The sequence below is a fragment of the Anguilla anguilla genome, chromosome 1 (assembly GCF_013347855.1).
Source record: "Anguilla anguilla isolate fAngAng1 chromosome 1, fAngAng1.pri, whole genome shotgun sequence".
NCBI lineage: Eukaryota > Metazoa > Chordata > Actinopteri > Anguilliformes > Anguillidae > Anguilla > Anguilla anguilla.
Genome location: NC_049201.1, coordinates 34,680,395 through 34,688,747, shown reverse-complemented (window position 1 = coordinate 34,688,747; position 8,353 = coordinate 34,680,395). Strand labels below are relative to the sequence as shown.

The 8,353-nt window shown below is 39.7% G+C and overlaps 1 long non-coding RNA gene across 1 annotated transcript; it reads right to left on the bottom strand.

The window, feature by feature from the left end:
* Window positions 1-202: 202 nt before the first annotated feature.
* Window positions 203-1,955, bottom strand: LOC118213124. The gene is made up of 3 exons (XR_004762351.1): window positions 1,884-1,955; window positions 965-1,024; window positions 203-826 (listed from the first exon to the last, which is right to left on the bottom strand). It is a non-coding gene; the product is annotated as an uncharacterized LOC118213124 (long non-coding RNA).
* Window positions 1,956-8,353: the final 6,398 nt, after the last annotated feature.

Genomic DNA, 8,353 nt, shown 5'->3' with positions numbered 1-8,353 from the left:
GCTGGAAACACGAGGGGGGCTGACAAGACAATGACAGGACCACAAAACAATCTCAAAGACGCGACAATGAACAAGACAGGCGACAAACATACGAGACAGAACCTGAGACGCACAGACAGTGTAGGGAGAGCAGGCAGGTGCGCGGATCTGAGAACAAGAAAAGTACAGAGTTAATACAATTTCGTGGAGCCGACGTAGGATAATCAGACAGGTTAGGATAACGATCTGGCGAGGATCTGTAGAAGAGCCGAGAATATAAGCAGGAAGAGGAAGCATGCGGAATCCAGAGAACGCAGGTGAGTGGAATTATCCTAACTGCGGGCTGAGGGCGAGAGTCCGCCTACACTGCAACAGAGAACAAAGATTGTATGAGAAAAGACAAGAATGTTTATTTTGGTCCAAGAAAAGGACACATTGTGGGCTTTTATCATTCAAATACAAACGCATTGTAACCACAGATAAATACACCATGATATATTCAACTGTCATGATGTATTAAACAATTTTATGAACAAAAATAAATTTAAGACAATTTAAGACTTTTTAAGGGCTTGCAAACACCCTTAAAGACATATCACATTCATTTTTACATGTTACTTAATTTTCAAAAATGCTTTCCATGTTAGCTATTTAATAAGGTTAGAAGAGCTCAATAGAGTCTTATTATGTACTATACAGTTCCAAATCACAGTGCCCAAATTCACGGGCCTCCCGTGCATTGTTCTACTTGGAATACAGTCACTCTTGTCTCAGGCATGTCTTGAGTGGGGAAGGCTGGACCTTGGGTTCTTCACTGGAGCAACAGTCATAAGGCCATGTGTGGGAGCTGAAAGGATATAAAATTGGACCAAGTAAGAAAAATAAATTGAGTAACACACGCAGCAGGCTAAAATTGTAATTGTGTTTTGACAATGGCAAACAGTCAATGAGCAAAGAGCTGTTTCCATATAATATCCATAACTACCATTACTCTGATCATGTGCTCTAGTTTCCATTTGAGCTGTTGCGCCAAATGTAGAGAACTCTGCAAAAGAAAATCAATTTAAGTCAGTATTTGGTGAAAATACAGAGAAATGCTCTTCATTAAAATTCATTGCACAATGCACTGGCGCGAAGCCAAAGCCAATTAATTAATTTATTTTATTTTTTTAAGGCCAGGATTACACGAGGTAGCCTATAGCGTAATAGTGCTAGAGGATTCGGGGAAAAAAACCGTTGAGTTTTTGCATTCCTAATCAATACCTAATTTCAAAAGAGCGCCACATAGCTTTCAAAAGAGGCGCCAACAATGCTAGCTTGAAAAGGCTTGCTAGCTCCAGTTTGTCAAACACCAAAAACCAAATGAACACCACACAACTATTTTATATCATATTTAAGATGCATATTTTAACCAGCATGTTAATATCTCATTAGGACATGGACAAGGTGAATTACGGCTTTCAAAAGAGTGCCACATACGTTAGCTTTCAAAAGAGGCGCCGGCAACAATGCTAGCTAAAAGAACATGAATAAAGGTGCTTTACGGACTGCCGTTTATACATGTCGAATTAGCTCAATTGTTAGCTAACTAAACAGGCCATCGCTGAGATCAGCTAGGTAATGCTAGCTGGTCTTACATTACATTTGCACTGGGCTATTAGTGTTAAATACTCAACTAGCAAATATGTTATCTAACAGAACACTAACTCAAATTAGTCCCAGAACAGACGCCAGGTCTGAACATCACCATTTCACCGGCTAACTTAAAGCATTAGCAACATTCAGCTAGAACTGCAAACATGCATGCTGAAAGTAGGACTCCAACATTACATTGCAAATACTACTAACTGAAAAGGTCTGCAATACATTCAGTTACAAATATAAAAGCATAATGAAACACTTACCTCCTCTTGAACGCCGTCAAACCCAGATTTTCCCACGGAGAATTTTAAACCACAGTGACCTTCTTCCAAGAGGACGTTACCTCTTACATCACAGTAATATGCGCATGTGATTGGATATAACATCGTCTTCTTCTTGTTTTATAGCGGTTGGTATCCAGCTTATTGGTGAATTACCGCCACCTTCTGCTCCGGAGTGTGGATCAGACAATAGATTTACACTCTAAATCCCTTCACCCTAAGCTATATTTTATCCTCCATGCTTTACACCTAGTCCTACTATAAAATCCCTATCCATGTCAGCCACCCTAGAACCCTATACCTGCTTATCCATCATATCCTATAAAAAAAAATTTTTTAAACCCTGCATTGGATAACGTGTTAACGGTCCAAGTGCAAACGCCTAGACAGATAGACAGATAGATATTTTAATGTGAGCCAATACATCATTTACAAAAGTTCTGACAACCTACCAGTGACGTTTCAAATGAAGTAAGGATGAGGACTGTGATATAACGTAATTGTTACGTTATTAATGTACATCATATTTACGTAATTCTATAACATTACTGCAACGTTGCAGAACAGTCTCCATGAGGACTGGTTATTTTGCGACCATAGAGCAATGTTGTCACGTCTCCTGTCGGTAATGTTGCGACTTACCAAATTATGACCAAAGTGCAACGTTGTCATTACATAGTGTGTTTGTAGGGTTAATTGTACACCTGTATGGAAGCAGCTGCATTGTTTATGTTTCTCCACTCATTTATTCAGGTGTTTCCTTCAATTTGTAACCTGTCTGTATATCCTTTATCTCCAGACCATTGCCATGTCTATATTATTTCACCATGTGGGCTCTACAGACATACAAAATTCTGACTGGTTGTTTAACTCTGTCTTTCTGAATAAACCTGGCCATATCTCACTATGGAGAAATTGCAGAATTTTTTATAGATTGCCCCTCGTTTCAGGGCACCATAATATTTGGGACATATTTATGTTATGTAAATGAACGCAGTCATGTTTAGTACTTTATCACATATCCTGGTGGTGGTCTCATCCCTGTACTGCAGTCATCTTGAGCTCCTGCTTATTTCAGGGGAAAGTTAATTTAAGTTTTCTCTTCAGCGTATGAAATGCATGTTCAGTTGGATTCATATCAGACAAATGACTTGGCTAGTCTATAATTTTCCAGTTTTTGGCTTTTGTTGGTTTAGCAGATGTTTGGCATTATCGTCCTGCTGTAGGATGAAGTGCTATCCAATGGGTTTGGAGGCATTTATGATAAGATGTTTCTGTACACTTCAGAATTAATTCTGCTGCTGCTGTCAGCAGTTGCATTATCAATGAAGACCAGTGAGCCAGTAACTGTAGCAGCCCTACATGCCGAAAACAAGAAACAAACAGAACACCTCCACCACCATGTTTCATAGATGGGGTGCTTTGGATCTTGGCCAGTTTTTCTTGAGCACCACTTTGCTCTTGCCATCACTCTGATACACGAGAATCTTGATGATCTCTGTCTACAAGACCTTTTTCCAGAACTATGCAGGCTATTTTAGGTACTTATTAGCAAACTGTAACCTGCCATCCTGTTTTTGTGGCTAACTAGTACTATGAATCTCGCAGTGTAGCCTTTGTAGTTCTGTTAGTGAAGTCTTCTGTGAACAATAGTCACTCATGCATCCATGCCTGCCTCCTAGAGAGGGTTTCTGATCTGTCTGACAGATGTTTGGAGGTTGTTTTTCATTATGGTAAGAATTATATGGGCACCAGCTGTAGAGGTGTTCCTTAACGTCTTACCAGGCCATTTGCGATTACTGAGCTCTTATGTCTTGTGTTCAGTGTTCTCTTTCTTCTTAATGATGTTCCAAACAGTTGATTTGGTAAGCCTAAGGTTTGACCTTTCTGACTGACTGTTATATTTCATATTTTTCAGCCCCATAATTGCTTCCTTGATTTTATTTTTCTTGATTTTCAACTCTGATCCTCTTTGTGACAAATGCCAATAACAGACTCCAAAGGCAATCAAAAGCATAGAATAGAATAGAATAGAATAGAATAGAAAACTTTATTGTCCATTAAATATAAAATAAAATAGAAATTTTCCTTCAGCTCAATGCTCATTGCAAGTGACACAGACAAAGGTATACACGGATTAAAAAACATAACAGCAAACATTGGACAACCATAAGGTCACTATAAATTCCTTCAAGTAACAACACGGTAGGTCCTTCAAATAACATCTCCTGGTCACTGTTAGCTACATCCACATGCCCAAGTCTCTGGTTGGTCCATTATTATGGATAGTGATTGCAGAGGGGACAAATGATTTTCTGTAGACGTTTTTTTTGCCCTTGGGACCCTTAGTCTCCTACCAGAGGGTAGTTTTTGGAATGATGGGTGAAGTGGATGAGAGCAGGCTTTCCTTTTCATGGCAAGACCATATAGGTGTTGCAGTGGTGCTTGCTTAATGCCAGTTATTTTACTAGCATGGTTATTATTTGTGCTAGTTTTGATTTATTGCGCACAGTGAGATTTCCGTACCAGGTCACTATATTAAAGGTCATTATACTTTCAATGAGAGATCTGTACACCAAGACCAATGTAGGGGTAGCAGCATGAAATTTAAAGTCTCCTAAGAAGGAAAATCCGCTGTCTGACTTTTTTGTAGATTGAGTCACAATTCTCAGTGAAGGTAAGTTTCTCATCCTGGACGGTACCCAGGTAAAACTAGAGACCTGCTCTACTTGTTGCCCTTTTATGTTGATGGCATCAGTGGTGATTCCTCCAAGACATAGGAAGAATCCTAGAAGCCTAGAATCAAGAATGCATACTGAAAGCTCTCTTATACCTGCAATTAGGAAGCAATTGCCCACGCCTGACTAATCAGAAATACATGTGAAGCCCTTTGTCCCAACATTGCTGTAAGTGTTACATTGTAAAACCACTATGTATAAAAATACACTTGAATAAAATCTGAGAATCTGTAAACGTGAATTGTTTGATTACAATTCTAAAATTGTTGAACAGAGCCAAATCAAGAAAAAAATATTTTTGTCTCAAACATTATGGAGCTCTCTGTACATGCATGCATGCATACATACAAATAATTGGGTATAATCACTGACCCTTGAGATTTTTTCCATGTGTTAAATGATCTGAAATTTGAGAAAGATTGATTACATTTCTCCAGAAACAGCAATGGCTTCTCCCAAGCCTGGAATTCAATCAACATTTGTTCTTACCTTGAACACAAATAAATAAAAGTATAAAAAATAAGTTATGCATTTTACTTTTAAACACTATTTGGCAAGTAAAGAAGATGCACAACGTGCTTCAAGCTAGCCAGATAAAAGGGGACTGGATAGGTGCTCAACAGCCAGGACAGTCAAACTGGAATTAAAAAAATACCTAGACACTTCACGGGGACCGGCCTAAAATAAGTAACATTGGAACATACATTGCTCAGGGCAAAAGACACTGTTTTAATGAACAGGGTAAGACTGATGTTTCAACATCTACAATGAATTCATCAGAGTCAAAAAACACAAAAAAGAAAAAAATTGCTTGTAAAAAGAAAAGCACCAAAGACTCCATAGCTTTCAGCTGTATTTGGGGTATATGGAACAAAATATTGGCGTGTGAGAAGGCAGGACCTTGATGAGGGCGTGACACATCTGGGTTTGAACATTTTCAATTTCCTTAGATTGCCCTACTTTCCTCCATGAGAGCCCAGGCATTGCCCACACATTACAGAGGTGCTGGGCCACAAGCTTTGGGAGAGGAGGTACACAGTGGGGGGAAGGGGAATTCATTTCTCCCCATGGTCCCCACCATATGCCAGGACACAGATCCTAGCAGGGACTCAGGCAGTCGGGACATACCCCACAACATCTACAACTCCCACTGTGTCCTACCTCCTAAAACATGGGACATGGATTCAGGTCCATGCTGAGTGTTCCACATTTATGTTTATCATATTTGCTTCCCATTGTGAATATTAGCTAGTCTTAATTGGTATCTGACCCATGTCAACAAACGTTCATTTGATAATGTGGAATCCTGAAATTTCATGTACAACGTAAAATATCATATAATATTTGATTAGCTAAAAAAGCATTTTGATTTAGTTGTGGTGATGCCCTCCTCTCAGGTCTTCTAGATCTGGGTGGGCATGTCAACTCTTTTGGCAGTTTCAGTATTTTGGATGGGTGCGGGGGCTGCCTGTTTTGTCTAAATGCCAATGGGGGAAAGAAAGCTTGTGGAGAGGGGTACCCATTCCATACTTTGGTTACAGTGAATGAAAATGATGGCAGGAGAGTGCACTGTGCCATTGTGTACTCTGTGAATGTTATTGCTATTTTGCTTTACCACAGAACCACAAAGACCTCAGATATCCCCAATTAGGTGGTTGCAGTGTCACATGATAGGGACACTGGGGAATTGGGGTGGGATGGGGGTAGTCATATGTTTGTGGGCCGATGGCAGCAACAGCTGTGGCATTGAAAACCCCACGTCTGGGGCACGGCTGCCAGCTCTGTGGGGCGTTCCAGTCTGCCAGGCAGCATGCCTCTCGCCACCACCAGTCGCTATGATTAATGAAGAAATATCATCACTGTAATTTTTTCTAATGTGCACTGGTGGAAATAGTTCCTTTGCGCTTAAATGACTGTGTATGTGTGTGTGTGTTTGTGTGTGTGTAGTGAGCTCCATAATATTTTGGGTAAAGACATTTTTTATTGATTTGGATCTGTACTCCACTATTTTAGATTTGTAATCAAACAATTCACATGTGGTTAAAGTGCACATTGTCGCATTGGATATTTTTATACATTTTGGTTTCACCATGTAAATTACAGCACTTTTTACAAATATTCTCCCCATTTCTGGGCATCATAATGTTTGGGCCAAATGGCATCACAGGCGTTTCTGATTAGTCGGGTGTGTTCAATTGCTTCCTCAGTGCAGGTATAAGGTAGCTTTCAGTATCTAGTTTTGGCGTTTGTCAACAGGACCAGAGTTGTGCCAATGAAAGTCAAGAAAGCCATTATGAGGCTGAGAAGTAAGAAAAAAACAGAGACATAGGCCAAACTTTTGGCTTACCAAAATCAACTGTGGATCATCTTTAAGAAGACAGAAAGCACTGGTGAGCTCAATAATTGCAAAGGGTCTGGTATGCCAAGAAGGAACTCTACAGTTGATGACCAAAGAATTCTTATCAAAATGAAGAAAAAACCCCAAACACGCATCCTATTTATTCTGCTGCTGCTATCAGCAATTGCATCATCAATGAAGACAAGTGGGCCAGGACACGTTGCAGCCAAACTGTTTGGAACATCATTAAGAAGACAGAGAAGAAAAGTGCAAGAAGCAAACCACTAGTTAGCAGAATTCTGAAAAAGGTCTTGTGGACAGATTAGACAGATTCTGTTGTATCAGAGTGATGGCAAGAGAAAATGAACTGCCCAAGATCCAAAGCACACCCACATCTGTGAAACATGGTGGTGGGGGTGTTATGGTTTGGTCATGTACGGCTGCCTCAGGTACTGGCTCACTTGTCTTCATTGATGATGCACCTGCAGATAGCAGTAGCAGAATGAATTCTGAAGTGTACAAAAGCATCTTTTCTGTTCTTAAGCTCAAATAAATGCCTCTAAACTCATTGGGTAGCAGTTCATCCTACAGCAAGTCAATGATCCAAAATATTTAAAGCAATAAAAAAAAATTATTCGCTGGCTGTCATTCACTCAAGCTGAATCCAAAAACTGAAAACTTAAGGCAACTAAAAACATGCAGGAGCTGAAGATGGCTGCAGTACAGGCCTGGCAGTTGAGAAAATACTCAGTACTTGGTGATGTCTATGGGTCACAGACTTCAAGCAGTCACTGCATGCAAAGGATATGCGACAAAGTAGTAAACATAACTACTTTCATTCACATAATTTTAATATGTCCCAAACATTATGCTGCCCTGATATGGGGGGGGGGGGGGGGGGGCTATGTATAAAACGTGCTGTGATTTCTACATGTTGAATGAAGTGTATAAAAATCCCTCTAAATAAAAGCTGAGACTGTGTGCTTTAACCAAATGTGTATTGTCTGATTCCAATCTAAAACTGTCAAGTGCAGAGCCAAATCAAAAGAAAAAAAATGTCTTTGTCCCAAACATATATATATGGTAAATGTGTGTGTTTGTGTGTATGTGTGGAAAGAAGATAGATGCAATTTTTGTCTTTTTTTGTGGTTTACAGCATGGGTAAGGCCTCAGTATAATCAGAAGCTTCCAGCCTTATAAATAAGGCACAGATGTTGACAGCGAAATGCTTCCTTAATTACCATACAAACTGCTTTACTTGAATGAATCCTTTAAAGCAGTAGCACAAGTAAGTTCACTCAAGCAATTCGGCAGATTACGGCTAATGAACAATATTTCTCCGGTCCTATTTAGTGCTCATTAAAATGTAAAAGCCT